This window comes from Mastomys coucha, unplaced genomic scaffold, assembly GCF_008632895.1.
Source record: "Mastomys coucha isolate ucsf_1 unplaced genomic scaffold, UCSF_Mcou_1 pScaffold13, whole genome shotgun sequence".
Taxonomy (NCBI): domain Eukaryota; kingdom Metazoa; phylum Chordata; class Mammalia; order Rodentia; family Muridae; genus Mastomys; species Mastomys coucha.
Window position 1 is genome coordinate 63,247,183 of NW_022196895.1, and position 15,171 is coordinate 63,262,353.

A 15,171-nucleotide genomic window follows, 5' to 3' on the forward strand; every position below is an offset into this window, starting at 1 on the left:
GGACAGGGAAGGGCACTGCACTGGGACCTGTGTACAGGACCTGAAGAAACCACTCATTGTTACGATCCACCCTGAAGAGCCTTACCCATGAGGGCTACACTAGTTATAACTACTTCTGTTCTAGAGTGGAACAGAGAACACAAGCTTGCAGACCATCAGAGGTGTTCCTAAGTCTCCAGACCTCCCTGAGGTGACACTGTCACTTATGGCTGCAGGAGGGTGAAGCACAGATTGTGAGGAGGTGGATGGCCGTCGTAGGGTGCCTAGCAGGCCAGAGGAAGTTCAGCAAACTACTTAGTACTGTCAACCTATATCCAGAAAGGTTAGAGTGATGGCTGCAGGTAAGTATTGCACCTACTTTCCCCTGGGGACTAGTCATGGGGCTAGTCAGCACCCTCTCCCTAGAGCTTTCTGCCCCCGCTGCCCCATTTCTGCCCACCCCCCACCTGCCCTGTCTCCCCAAAGGGCAGAGGGCCACGTGAGGAGCCAACCAGGCCAGAAGTAAATATTGTGTAAGGATCCCACAGGGCTTTAGAGCCACCACTTCGCTTCGTCCTTTGGACAGAATGAGGGTTTGAATGGCCAAGGTCACTGTCAAACCTGGTGCTATCAGAGTGATTCCCTTCAGCTGCATGACCAGTGCCCAGAAGAATGGAGAAAGTGACAAAAGACATCTGTACTTCCCTTATTTCTTATTTGCACAGTCTCCTCCGTGCCCAACAGGGAAGAGAAGGTATCAGTTCACATACGGCTCAGCCCTGAAAACGAAGGACATATTCACAGTTGAATGTCGGTGGAAGTGAGCCAGAGCAGACAGACCCAAAGGGACAGAAAGTAGAGGGAGGGGTGGTAGCCAGAGGTTGGGTATGGAAGTGGCAGCTGCTGTCTCGTGGATGAAACAGTTCTACTTGGGAACATAAAGGATTTGGGCCACAATGCACAATGTGACTGTACATGAGGCTGTATACTAAAGATGGTTGCTGGGCAGGGTGTAGCTCAGGCAGCTGAGTACCTGCCTGGTCTGAGGAGGCCCTGCATCTGATCCCTAGGACTGTAGGAAAAGAAAGGGTTAGGATAGCTGGCTTTATGTTAGGAATTTCTTTGTCACAATAAAAGACTCTTTTTAAAAAGTTTTTTTGTTTTTGTTTTGGTTTTGGTTTTGGTTTTTGGTTTTTGGTTTTTCGAGACAGGGTTTCTCTGTGTAGGCCTGACTGTCCTGGAACTCACTCTGTAGACCAGGCTGGCCTTGAACTCAGAGGTCTACCTGCCTCTGCCTCCCAAGTGCCCAAGTGCTGGGATTAAAGGTGTGTGCCACCACCACCCGGCTAAAAAAGATTTTTATTTCCTTTCCATTTTATGTGTATGGGTGTTTATGTATTCATGCCTGTGTGATGGGAATGTTCTTTAGCATAGGGGAAGATTTAGGGGTGGCCCCTCTGCTGATAGGCAAGGAGGGGGCACCTTCTGATAATCTCCCTGCAGCTGAGGGCATAACCGCTCCATGAACCCAAGATGTTTTTGGAAGACATTCAAGGCTCTTGAGAGCTGTGCGTGCAAGGATCAAGGAAGCTAACCTCATGCACCTGGGCATGGGGAAAATATTTACTGTAAGATATGAAGAAGTGGGCATGCTTCCGCTGTGAGAAAGTGCTAAGAAACTGTTCTACATGATTGTTGTTAGATTCTATTTTTTAGCCTCACTGTGCTTTACTATAAAAGGTTTCTCACATTAAAGGCTTATTGCCATTGCCAGCAGAGCGGTGGTCCTCTCGTTCTCATTCAGTCGCCCTCTCTACTTCAGCCTTACCCTTGTCGGCTGGCTCCAACATGCCTACATGAATGTAAAAGCATTACATGTGCACCTAGTGCTCACAGAGTCCAGAAGAGGTCATTGGGTCATCTGGGACTGGAGTTACAGATGCTGTGAGCTGCCATGTGGGTGCTGGGATTCAAATCCAGGTTCTCTGGACCAGCAGCCAGTACTCTAACCACTGAGCCATCTCTCCAACCCACCTAAAGGGTTTTTGGGTTTTTGTTTGGTTGGGGTTTTTTGTTTGTTTGTTTGTTTTTGTTTGTTTTGAGACAGGGTTTCTCTGTGTAGCCTTAGCTGTTTTGAAACTCACTCTGCAGACCAACTGGCCTTGAATTCATAGAAATCCACTTGCCTCTGCCTAGTGCTGATATTAAAGGCGTGAGCCACCACTGTCACCCAGCAGATTCTTTAAAATTACTTTCTAAATATGATGCCCATGTTGTGCTTTTGGCAGCTGTATGTTTTCTATTTTATACTTTATCGTGTTAAGATGGAGTTTATCTGAACGACAAACTACTTTGCTATGTGTTAGGCTCAGAGGCTTGCTAGATTTTTGTTTTTGTTTGTTTTAGCTTTTGTTGTTGTTTATCTGTGTATCGTTCAGAGTTTTGATTGCTCCAAACTAAATACAAACCATTCCCTTATCTTAGCAAGTGCCCTGGACCACATTCCCCTCAACTCCCAGGCCAGGATCTGCCAGTCGTCCACATGAGGTGACAGTGACACACACTGGCTCCTGAGTTTGGGGGACTGTAGTGTATCCCCCAAACCCCCATGCCCTGTCTCTTCCCAGGCTCCTCCTGAGGCAGATAGATGCTCATTTCTCTACTCACAGGCACTGCCTGCTGTAACTGTCAAACCTGGTGCTATCAGAGTGATTCCCTTCAGCTGCAAGGCCGATACCCAGAAGAATGGAGAAAGTGACGAAAGACATCTGTCCCTCCCTTATTTCTTATTTGCACAGTCTCCTCCGTGCCCAATAGCGAGGAGAAGGCATTTGTCCACTTCTCAGTCTCTGTGTTTGTGGCTGGCTTTTGCTCTGCCCAGTGTTTGAGACCCAGCCACATTGCAGTCCCTCTTTAGTACAGAGTCAAATGTGTTAACACGTCAGCATTTGCTTACATCATCAGTGTTCGCTGTCCGTTCTCTGTGAACATGGCTTTTTTTTTTCAAGATTTATTTATTTTATGTATAGCTGCAGACATACCAGAAGAGGACATCAGATCCCTTTTTAGATGGTTGTGAGGCAACATGTGGTTGCTGGGAATTAAACTTAGGACCCGTGGAAGAGCAGTCAGTGTTTTTTTGTTTTGTTTTGTTTTGTTTTTTTTGTTTTTTGAGACAGGGTTTCTCTGTGTAGCCCTGGATGTCCTGGAACTCACTCTGTAGACCAGGCTGGCCTCAGACTCAGAAATCCACCTGCCTCTGACTCCCAAGTGCTGGGATTAAAGGCATGTGACACCACTGCCTGGCTTTTATTTATTTTTTAAGATTTATTTATTTATTTTATGTATATGATGAGTACATTGCCATTATCTTCAGACACCAGAAGAGGGCATCGGATCCCATTGCAGATGGTTGTGAGCCACCATGTGGGAACTGAACTCAGGATCTCTGGAAGAGCAGCCAGTGAGTGTTCTTAACCACTGAGCCATCTCTCCAGCCCCACAGTCTGTGCTCTTAACCGCTTCCAGCCCGTGAACCTGGCTTTTTTGAGACCACATGCTGCATTCTTTTGGATAAATACCTGTGAGTATTGGAGTCCCTGGGTCACTGGATAACTGTAGGTTTAATTCTCTTGTTTTTAAATTGCCAGGAGTTTTCCTAGCTAGTTCTATCATTTTGTGCTAAGATCTTCCCAAACAAAGAAACTATGTCTGGGGCCAACAAGTTGACTCAGCAGGTAAAGGTACCCACCTCACAAGCCTGAACTGAATTCCCAGAACCATGTAAAGGCGGAAGGATGGAAGAAACTCAAAAAAATGAGTCCTCTGACCTTAGCATGCATACGGTGGCAAGCACAGACAGAAAGACAGACAGACAGACAGACAGACAGACAGACAGACACACACACACACAAATATAAATAAATAAATAAATAAAATTTAAAAATTAAAGTTGTATTTACATAATGTTCACCCCTTTTAACTTATGTTCCTTCAAATTTTGACAACAGCATTGTACAACTACTACTACAATTGAAATGTCCAACAAGCTCCTCCTACCCAGATCCTTCGTTTGCCCCTGGGTGTTAACCTCCCTCCAGCCCCAGGGTCACTGATCTGTTCCTAGATGTTCCAGAACTTCACATAAGTGGAGTGACACAGCACAGCACGTAGTCGTTTGAATCTGGCTTCCTGCAAGTGCGGTAACACAACTGAGGTTCATCTGTGGAGTTCCACAAATCAGCAGTTCCTGTTTACTGCCAAGTACTCTGTTGTCTAGATGTACTAAGCAGTCTAGCCATGCCCCAGGTAGCACACCGTTGATTTGCTTCCAGTTTGGAGCCATCATGAATGTACCCTCTATAAATATTCACTTATAGGATTTTGAGGAAAGCTGAGTTTGTGTTTTACTTAAATACCAGAAAGTGGGGTTGCTGGGTTATAGTTGAATGAATGCTTAACTTTGTGAGAAACACAGAAACTCTGGTCCAATTTGCATTCCTGCCAGAACAGGACAGAAGATTGGGGGTAGAGCGCTGAGAAGCAACAGTCACATGACAAATCCCAGGAAATGAAATTCCGGAAACCAGTATCAGGGTGCAGATCTGAGTTTAATGCGCAGCACATAAGCCAGTATACAGTGTCTGAGCCAATCCCAAGCCCCTAAAACCTCGGCCAGTCGTATCCCGCCACACTATCACTGTGCTCCAGTGAAAGCTGATGGGGGGTGGGGGGGTCATCACATGTGAGGATTACGATTAAGCCGGGGAAGCTGGCCTCTGTTCCTTTTTGCTGTCTCACCGATGTTCCAGGAGCCTAATGCCGTCTATGTCAGATCAGGACTCTTTGAGGAATTGCAGGAGCCTCTGGCGCCTCGTCTCTCCATCACACTTTGTCCTTCACAAGGTTGATTTCCACATCCCCCACATATTTCCTTTAGCGGTGTGCTGCTTCTTTGGCAGCGCTTGGGGTTGTCAGGGGTTTAGCTTTTCGGTTTTTTTGTTGTTGTTGTTGTTTTGGGTTGTTTGTTGTTGTTGTTGTTTTGGGTTTTTTGTTGTTATTGTTGATGATGTTGTTTCTTCCAAGACAGGGTCTCTCTGTATAGCCCTGGCTGTCCTGGAACTCACTCTGTAGACCAGGCTGGCCTCGAACTCAGAAATCCGCCTGCCTCTGCCTCCCAAGTGCTGGGACTAAAGACATGCACCACCACCGGCTTTTTTCTTTCTTTCTCTTTTTGTTTTGTTTTGTTTTGTTGTTTTACACAGCTAATGGCTAACGGGGCTGTTTGGATCTTATTTCCCTGACCACTCTCTGATCTGCATGTGAACGATCTTCTTTAGTGAACTGTGTGTTCTTATCCTCCTAGTTCTGCCTTGTTGCTCGGTTCTCATCACAGAATTAGAGACGTCTTTGCACATGATACGGAGAAGTCAGAATACCAGGTCTGTGCGTTTGTACTTTTGCTCCAGGTCCTCTTGGAGGGTGAACAGTCTGAATCTTGGAGTCCCACCTCCTTTTTTCCTTTTATAAATTATGACTTTACTTTTAGATAGACCTAAGAAAACTCCTTCTAAACTAAGATTATTTTCCTTAGTTTTCCTGTTAGCTCTGGAAGGTAGCTGCGCAGTCTGGTGCTTGGTGCCAGGCCTGACTTCGGGTGCTGGCACTGAAGCGGTAGGTAGATGAAAGAGCAGGCAGCTATGTGGGTGTGAGCCTGTAAGCCCATGCCCTTCAGGAGGCTGAGGCAAGAGGACTGAATGAGGCCAGCCTAGCCAGGCTACATAGTAAGGCTTTGTCATAAACAAAACAACTCTGTAGTGTGTTCAAGGGTCGATATCAAGCTTCAGGCCAGCCACGTGCACATGGACTCGGTCTCAAACACAGAAACCAACCACAGGGATCTCTCACTTAAGCTTCTAAAACATACACAGTTTTATGTTGTGCATTAAAATTCATGATTCAATGCGAGTCAAGTTGCATATAGTCCAAGTGCAAGATGGCTCAGCAGGTAACGTCACTTGCCACAAAGCCTGATGACCTGAATTCCACCTCCGGGACCCACAAGTTGTTCTCTGAGCTCCACAAGTGCACTGTGGCACGTGCATGAGTCCCACCTCCAGGTCTCCACTGAAAAAATAAAATTCAAAAATAAAAATGTAAAATGCAAAAGTTCATCTTATACAAAGTATAGGTTGACGTTCATTTTCAGACAGGAGGCCTGGTCCCAGAGCCCCTGGCTGCAAAGCCTGGTTCCTGCCCTCCTTGTCGCTACTGAAAGACAATGCATGGCCCTATTTCTGAACTCACAACTTTCTTTTGACCCACATCTGTTTATCTCTCCAGTACCACAGACTCTACTGCTATAGCTTGCAATTAGGTGGAGCGAGTCCTTCCACTCTGTCCTTTTTCAAAACTGCCTGGCTTGGTTCTTTTCTATAGAAAGTTTAGATCAGTTTGTTGGTTTGTTTCTTTAAAACTATGCACACACATACACACACACACATATATATATATATGCACACAGGTACACATACATACACACTCATGCACACATATACACATCTGTCTCACACACAAACACACACACATCTCTCCCTCACATATACACACACATATGCACATACACATCTCTCTCAAACATGCACACACAGAAACACACAAATAAACTTATCTCTCTCACACACCTACATACACATATGCACACACAAAAGTCTCACACCCACATGTAGACATACAAATACACTCACATGAGTACATATGTGTGGACATGTACACATGTGTGCACACACATCTCTCATACACATATGTACATACCTCTCTAATATACATACCTCTCTCTCTATCTCTCTCTCTCATACACCCATAAGTGTGGGTGCCTTTGGAACCCAGAGACATCAGCTCCCCTGGAACTGGAGTTACAGGTGGTTGTGAGTAACCCAGTGTGAGGTCTAGACCCTGAACCCTTACCCTCTACAAAAGCAGTAAATACTACTAACCACTGAGCCATCTTTCCAGCCCCTGCTGTTGCCTTTTGAAGGTTAACCACTGTGTGTACACAGCACATTTGCTCACGTATTCTCTTGATAGACATGTGAGTTGCTTCTGCCTCTTGGCTGTTGTGAATATATAAACATTAAACAAGGTACCTGAGTACACAAGTATTTGTCTGAGTGTCTGCTGCCATGTTTTGGAGATGTTGTGGGGTTTGAACCCAGAGCCCCACACATGACAGGCTACCACGAAGCTCCACCCCAACCCAGCCATACAGGTTTTTGAAGAACAGACACACCCTGTTCCAGGGAACTCTGTCACCTCCCTTCCCATCTGCAGAGTGAGTTGGGTTCCAGTTTCTTCACATATTCATCTACAAAATTCACATATTTGTATTTTCCTGGCTTAAAAAAAAACAAACAAATAAAAAAAGACATGCAGTCCCAGTGAGTAGAATTATACCTCGCGATGGGTTTGGCTTTCGTTTCTCCAATCACTTGGGTTGTAGTTAAACATCGTATTAATTGCTTTGCTCTCTGCTGCGACCAAATGTCTGACAAGATAGAGCTTAAGGGAGTGTTGCCTTTGGCAACTGAGGAAGACAGTGTGTTATGGAAGGAAGACATCATGCCAGAAGCAGGGGTGGCAGGTCATGCTGCCTCGAGTCAGAGAGCAGAAAGCAAGCCAGGCCAGACAACCATGGCTCAGGGCTGACCTCAGTGACGCACTTCCTCCAGTGAGGCTCCCCCTCTTAAAGGTTCCTCAACTTTCCAAACCAACAGCACACCATACACATCAGAAACACACAAGCAGTGTCCAACATACAGAACTACTTATACTATGGACCAATGGGAAATCTCCAATGTTCAAAGAGAGGAAATATTGAATACCCTGTGTTGTATATATGAACATAGTATGTAGTAGTTTAAGAGACAGAGGTAAATTCCTATGTCCTCAGAGGAAGAGCTACATATTGTTATGCCAAGTACATCGCAGAATGTGATACACAATGCCAGTTATATAAATAAACAGAAGAACACCACACAGTGTATATGTATCATCCATCAAGAAGAACAGCAGGAGTCCATCTGGACTGAGTGAGTGAGCAGGAAAGAGCCCAGAGCCATTGCTGAACATGATCCAGGGGATTCTTGCTTTATTTGTGATGTCTCCATGAAGGCCACATGCAAGAGCACGGTGCTTCTGCTGCACAGACTGATAAAATCTCTTCCAGCCAGGCGTGGCAACTCATGCTTGTAATCAGAGTACTTGGGAGGTGGAGGTGAGAAGTTCAGGGCAGCCTGGGCCATAATAGATCCTGCCTCCAAAAAGAAATCTCTTGGGGCTGGAGAAATGGCTTAGCATTCAGAGCACTGTCTGCTGTTCCAGAGGTCCCGAGTTCAATTCCCAGCAACCATATGGTGGCTTGCAGCTATCTGTAATGGAATCTGATGCCCTCTTCTGGTGCCCAGCATACATACAGATAGATCATGCATATACATAAATAGTAGTATTAGTAGAGAAGAAGAAGAAGAAGAAGAAGAAGAAGAAGAAGAAGAAGAAGAAGAAGAAGAAGAAGAAAAGGAGGAGGGGGAGGAGGAGGAGAAAGAAGAAGAAAGAGGAGGAGGAAGAGAAAGAAGAAGAAGAAGAGAAAGAAGAAGAAGAAGAAGAAGAAGAAGAAGAAGAAGAAGAAGAAGAAGAAGAAAGAGGAGGAGGAGGAGAAAGAAGAAGAAGAAAAAGAAGAAAAGAAGAAGGAGGAGGAGGAAGAGGAGGAGGAGGAGGAGGAGGAGGAGAAGGAGAAGGAGGAAGGAGAAAACAAAATCTCTTCAAAAAACCAATCATGAGAAAACCAGAGGTAGGCGCTGGCACACTTTGCCCTTGTACTCAGTTAAGGAAAACCTGGAGTCCCCATCCCTAACCCTGACGCAGAGGCTTCTCTGGACATGTCAGAAGCAGAACAAAACAAAAACACCTTACACTGAACTCAACAGCAAAGAACATCATGGCTGTCCCTATACTTGGAAGGAAAACACAAACCCAAGCCCAGCCACAACGACAAGCAGAGAGGCGCCCGGCAACGAGACGCCAGCACTCCGGGTTATTAATAGCGCTGGCTGAGGGTCTGCCAGCTGCCTGGATAACCCTTCTTCCAGAGAGGCGGGCTTCCAGCTGGAGCCCCAGGGACTTGTGGGTGTCGGCACACTGCTGGGGTGGGGGAATGTCATGTGAGCCCTTTAGGCAAGAGAGGCCATGGCCTCTGTTAGATGTATATGACCTTGAAGCCCAAAGAGTTGCAGACCACAAAAATATTCAGTGCCTGTAACAGTTTAATACTGAGTTTCGGGCTTACTTTATTTATGGTTTTGCTTTGACTTATAACTTACATTACTTGCCTCATACCCACTAGGCAAGTCCTCTACCACTGAGCTATATCCCCAGTCCCAACATGAAGGTTTTGTTGTTGCTGCATTTGTATTCATTTGTTTCTGACACAGTGTCTTACTCTGTAGCCCTGGCTATCCTGGAACTTACTAGGTAGGCTAGGCTGACCTGGAACTCACAGAGATCCACCTGCCTCTGTCTCCTGAATGCTGGAATTCAAAGCGTGCACTACCACATCCGGCTCCCCATAGATTAAGTTTTAAAGCAGACTGTACACAAGATTGTGAAGATACTAATCCCCATTTGAGAATCCATGGCATATTTGCTGCTAATTTAAGTTGAAGAAACAGCTGCGCAGAGCAAGGGCTTCTTGCCCAAGCGTCCCGACCACTCCTCATCTTCCCACCCAGCCTCCCCCAGTCTCACTCAACCACATTTACCACAACCCCTACCCCTTGGGGCTCTCACTCAGGTAGGACAGGTGGAGATGACTTTCTTTACATTCTTCCATGTGAAGCTAGCCTCTGGAGGAGTAGAGGACTTGAACCTAGCAAATAGCAAGCCATTCAGCTCTAGTATCTATAAACTGACAGTCCCCTCCCCGTTCCAGTACTGTCCATCCCATAGCAGTACTGAGGGTTGCTATTCGTAATCCAGAGAAAGCCTGAGATGGTGGCTTAGTCAGGGTTTCTACTCCTGCACAAAACATCATGACCAAGAAGCAAACTGAGGAGGAAAGAGTTCATTCAGCTTACACTTCCCACACGACTGTTCATCACCAAAGGAAGTCAGGACTGGAACTCAAGCAAGTCAGGAAGCAGGAGCTGATGCAGAGGCCATGGAGGGATGTTACCTACTGGCTTGCTTCTCCTGGCTTGCTCAGCTTGCTTTCTTATAGAACCCAAGACTACCAGCCCAGGGATGGCACCAGGCACAATGGACCCTCCCGTCTGGATTACTAATTGAGAAAATGCCTTACAGCAGGATCTCGTAGAGGCATTTCCTCACCTGAAACTCCTTTCCCTGTGATAACTCCAGCTTGTGTCAAGTTGACACACAACACCAGCTGGTACAGATGGGCTATAATTCCAGAGAAAGGTGTGAAGGGCTCATCTACCTTGGGACTTAAAGTGTAATTGGTCAGTGCTCTAGCCACAGCCCTAGCCTGGCTGTAAAAACCTGCATTGGGTACCACACACACACACACACACACACACACACACACACACACACGCAGATTTCTCTCCTCCATCTCTCAGTAATGCACTTCTTCAAGGTTTGGTTGTCACTAGCTCAGAACCATGGCATCATGTGTATGCAGTGACTCGTCTCAGAGGCACCTGAACCCAAACCAAGCCTCCTCGAGCAGCAGGTGGCAGGGCTGGACCACTAAGCCAGCCCCCAACTCTTCCTCCCATACCTGCTTCTGAGGGACTAGGCTTCTCCACTCAACCTGCATTCCTGAGATTCTCTGTCTTGTCATTCAGATGTGAGGGGGCAGACGCCTGAACACAACTGTAGCCATCTTGAGGTGTGACTCTTCGTGATTGCCTGGAGTCACTCTGGCTGCTTTTTCCTACAGGATCCCAGAGAATTGTACATAGATAAAACCCATTAGCATCATATCAGACTCACAGATGCTCCAAATTCTTCAATGACATCTTAAGGTAAGTTAGGTACACTGAAACCACAATGGTCACTTTTGTCCTAGGCCATAAATACATCTTTCTTTCTTCCTGTGGTGGTCTGAATGAGAATGGCCTCATAAACCCATATATTTAAATGCTAGATCCCTAGTTGATGGAACTGTTTTAGGAAGGATTAAGTGTTGTGGCCTTGATGGAGAAGGCGTGTCACTGGGGGTGGACTCTAAGGTTTCTAAAGCCCACAAAGGCTCAGTCTCACTCTTTCTGCCTCCACCATGCTAATCAGGATGTAAGCTCTTGGCTACTGATCCGTCCCCATGCCTGCCTGCAGCCATGTTCCCCACTATGATGATCATGGACTCACCTCTAAAACTGTAAGCAAGCTCCCGATTAAGATGCTTTATTTTATAAGTTGCTTCGGTCACGGTGTCTCTTCACAGTAATAGAGTAGTGGCTAAGACACTTTCTGATCCAAAATCCAGGAGTCCACGTGATATTACTGCTCGTCAGGTCCAGGGTTCTGTGATGAGTAAGTCACCCACTACATTGATCTGGCTGCCTCTTTGGTCAGTGTCAGAGTATCTAGCAGGGAGTCCTTACATAACACAATTGAATCACTCCAGAACATGTGTCCACATTCCCAGAACACTCTGTAAAAAGGGGAAAACAGTGTACACACACACACACACACACACACACACACACTCAATACATGCATGGTTTTTGCAACTGTGCCTTAGCCATACCAACCAGACTGTAACAGTAGACTGTATAGATGTATTTGATATGTCCCACAATGGAATTCTACTTGGCAAGAAAATAACAACAATAATAGTAACAGTGTATCAATGTGAATGAGTCTCTAGATTGGGGAACAAGCAGTCAGCCACAGAAGAGAGCACCCTATTACATGTCTGCAATCCCAGCTTTGAAGAGGCTGAGGCAGGAGAGTCATGGGTTTGAGGTCAACCAGAACAACTCAATAAGACTCTGATTCCAGCTCCTCTGGCCTCTACTGGCACCAGGCACAAGTGTGGCACACATACATATATATAAGCCAAAATGTACATACACGTAAGATAAATCTTTTTTTCAAAAAAAAATTTTTTTTTATTTTATGTATACGAGTACACTGTTGTTCTATTCAGACACACCAGGAGAGGACATCAGATCTTATTACAGATGGTTGTGAGCCACCATGTGGTTGCTGGGAATTGAACTCAGGACCTCTAAGAAGAGCAGCCAGTGAGTGCTCTTAACCACTGAGCCATCTCTCCAGCCCCAAAATTACAAATACGGTTTGTGTTCTTATACAACCCAGGACCTCCTCTCTAGGGATGTGCTGACTTGTACCAATCATTAATCAAGAACAATCTAGTGGAGGCTTTTCTCAGTCCTAGACTCTCTCTTCCCAGATGACCCCAGTGTCGTATTGAACCCTCCTCTAAACCAACAAAACCTAATTAACCAGTGCATTTAGCCATGGGATTCAAGGTAGCAAGACAAGAGTCAGACTCAGAATTCGTTGTTTTATTCGGTTGGTTTCCAAACACACACACACAAATCTGAGTAGATGCCCACTAGGCTTTCCTGATTCTCAAGCACCTGTGTTCTCCACAGTGATTCCCCATAAGTGAGAAGGCACCTGGCCTTTATTTATTTCTCCCTTTATTTACCTCCCCTGAGCCACAGGCCATACATGGGGGGTTGGAGGAGGTGAGGGACACCTCCCAGCAGAGTAGATTCAGCTTAATCTCTACTCCGACCCCAGACTGACCTTCCTACTGTCTCTCATCTGTCAGGGTGTGATGCTGCCTCTCCGGCAATGCAACTAAAAATACCAGGGGACTCTCCAGCTTGTCCCTGTTGTTATCATCATGTCCTCTCATGCCCTCACCTCCTCTCATGCCCATGCCCACTGGATGACACTTGGCATCTTTATTTGCTTCACTGAAGTTCCTTCCCCTAGCTAGGCCAGTCTCCTTGCTTCCACTCCATTGGTTTCAGATCTGAACAGGTTAAACCCCGTGTCTGCAGGCTTTCCACTGCTCTCCTAGGATCTATACCTTACCTGTCCTGGACAGCTATCCAAGCAACTGATGTCCCATGAGGCATTTGCTCTTCCTAAAAGCAACATAGAACAGCCTTGCAGAGTATCCCCTCTCCAGCTCCTCCTCTTCCTCCTCCTCTACCTCCAACTCTTCCTCCTCTTCTTCCTCCTCCCCATCTCCAACCCCTACTACTCCTCCTCCCCTATCTTCAACTCCTCCTCCTCTTCTTCTTCCTTCCCATCTCCAACTCCTCCTCCTCCCCATCTCCAACTCCTCCTCCTACTCCTCCCCTATCTTCAACTCTTCCTCCTCTTCTTCCTCTTCCTCCCCATCTCCAATTCCTCCTCTTCCCCTACATCCCCCTCCTCCTCCAGCTCCTTCAGCTCAGCATCACTTCACTGCTTCTCTGGACTTCACTTTGTTCTTTTACAATTTGAATTCAGATGTTACATTGCATCTCATCATTCATTCGCTTACAACTCTGCATGACTTCTGAGTCAAGCAGCTGTCTAGGTCACAGAGGTGAGAATTCCCATGGCCTTAACCTTGACTCTCCAGACTTTCACCCCAGTACACCGCTACTGCCTTGTGTATTCAAATCATCTAGCCTGGATGGTTAGGGCATAGACTGAGGACTATCAGCTTTTTGTTAGGAGTGAACCCACTGATCTATGGGAATGTTTCCTCATCTTTTTTTTAAATTTTGCTCATTGAGACCTCCAAACGTTCTACAATACATTCTGGTTACTCTCTATTCCCCACCCTCTCTTGTCTCCCTCTTATACCTGTCAACCACAACCCCACCCCTCATCAGCCTTTTTTCTAGATTCACGTCTTGGTTTTGTTCTGTGACCCACTTTGTGTAAGTGGGGCCATCTGTATGACAATCAGATTGGAACTGTCCATCAGAGCCTGTGCGGCTATCGGTGGGTGCTGAAGATATTCCTGTTATGCATGCATAGTGAATGTGTGTGATGAGGGAGCCAAAGGGGAGTATCCTGTCTATACAGCCGAGCCCCCCGGACAATGGGGGTGACAGGCTCCCAGGCTTCCTTGGCTTTCATTTTGTTGTTTTGTTTCGGAGATAGGATCTCTCTAGGTAGCCCTGGCTGTCCTGGAACTTACTATGTAGACCAGGCTAGCCTCGAACTCATAGAGATCCTCTGGCCTCTGTCTCCCAAGTGCTAGGATTAAAGATATGTACCACTATGCTTAGCCCGTCCCCTAGCTTTATATGGGACCCAAACTTAACATTATTCCAGCCCTGAAACCTCTTTTTTTTTTTAGAAATGCAAATTTGCCGAGAATAGTGACACAGCCTTTAAGGACGGCACTCCAGAGGAAGAAGTCAGGAGGATCTCCATCTGTGAGCTTGAGGCCAGCCTGGTCTAGAGGGGTGGGAGAGACTAAGGATTTAGATCAAAGGTGCGATGAACAAGCAAATCCATCAGAGCGCTGGGGGCTCTGAACCTGGCTGTGCAGACGTTCACTCCGATACCCTGTGCATCTGGACAGTAGAATTTCTCTACTGTGAGACATTTTGGACAAGGTCCCATTTTCTCACCTCCTCAGTGAGGTGTTAGTGGGAGGGTCCGCTAATGACCTCAGGTGACTTTGTCCAGCCCCATAGCTCTGGGCAGGAAAAGGCAGCTCTGTGAGCCTCTTGCAGGGCGTTCACGGGAAATTGCTTTTGGCTTCTACTTCCCTGCAGGTCAGGTGAGATGTGTTGACACCACCGATGACCCTGAAGAAGGAGCAGTCTTTGCTCCTGCGAGATGTGCTGGAGAAGAGGGCTGCTGATCGAGCCTGGAACACAGTAACAAGCTCTTGGACAGTGATGGTGAGCAGAAAGGAGCTTCCAGCAACTCCTAATTCCAGACCTTGTAGCTTGTGAAGAAAGTCATGTTCAACTTTGTAACGGAGCTATGGGGAATGCTCCCCAGCTCCGGCACTTCGTGGGCGTGGGGCGGTTCACTGAGTGCGCGAAAACCTTCCCTAAATCTTGTGCTTACCTTCTCTCAGAAGCTGCCTAACCCACAACTCCAGTAATTATGGGTGGCAGTCATTATCTCCACTCCCTCTACTCGATTCTCTACTTACCTACCCACAGGGAGGCCCTGGCA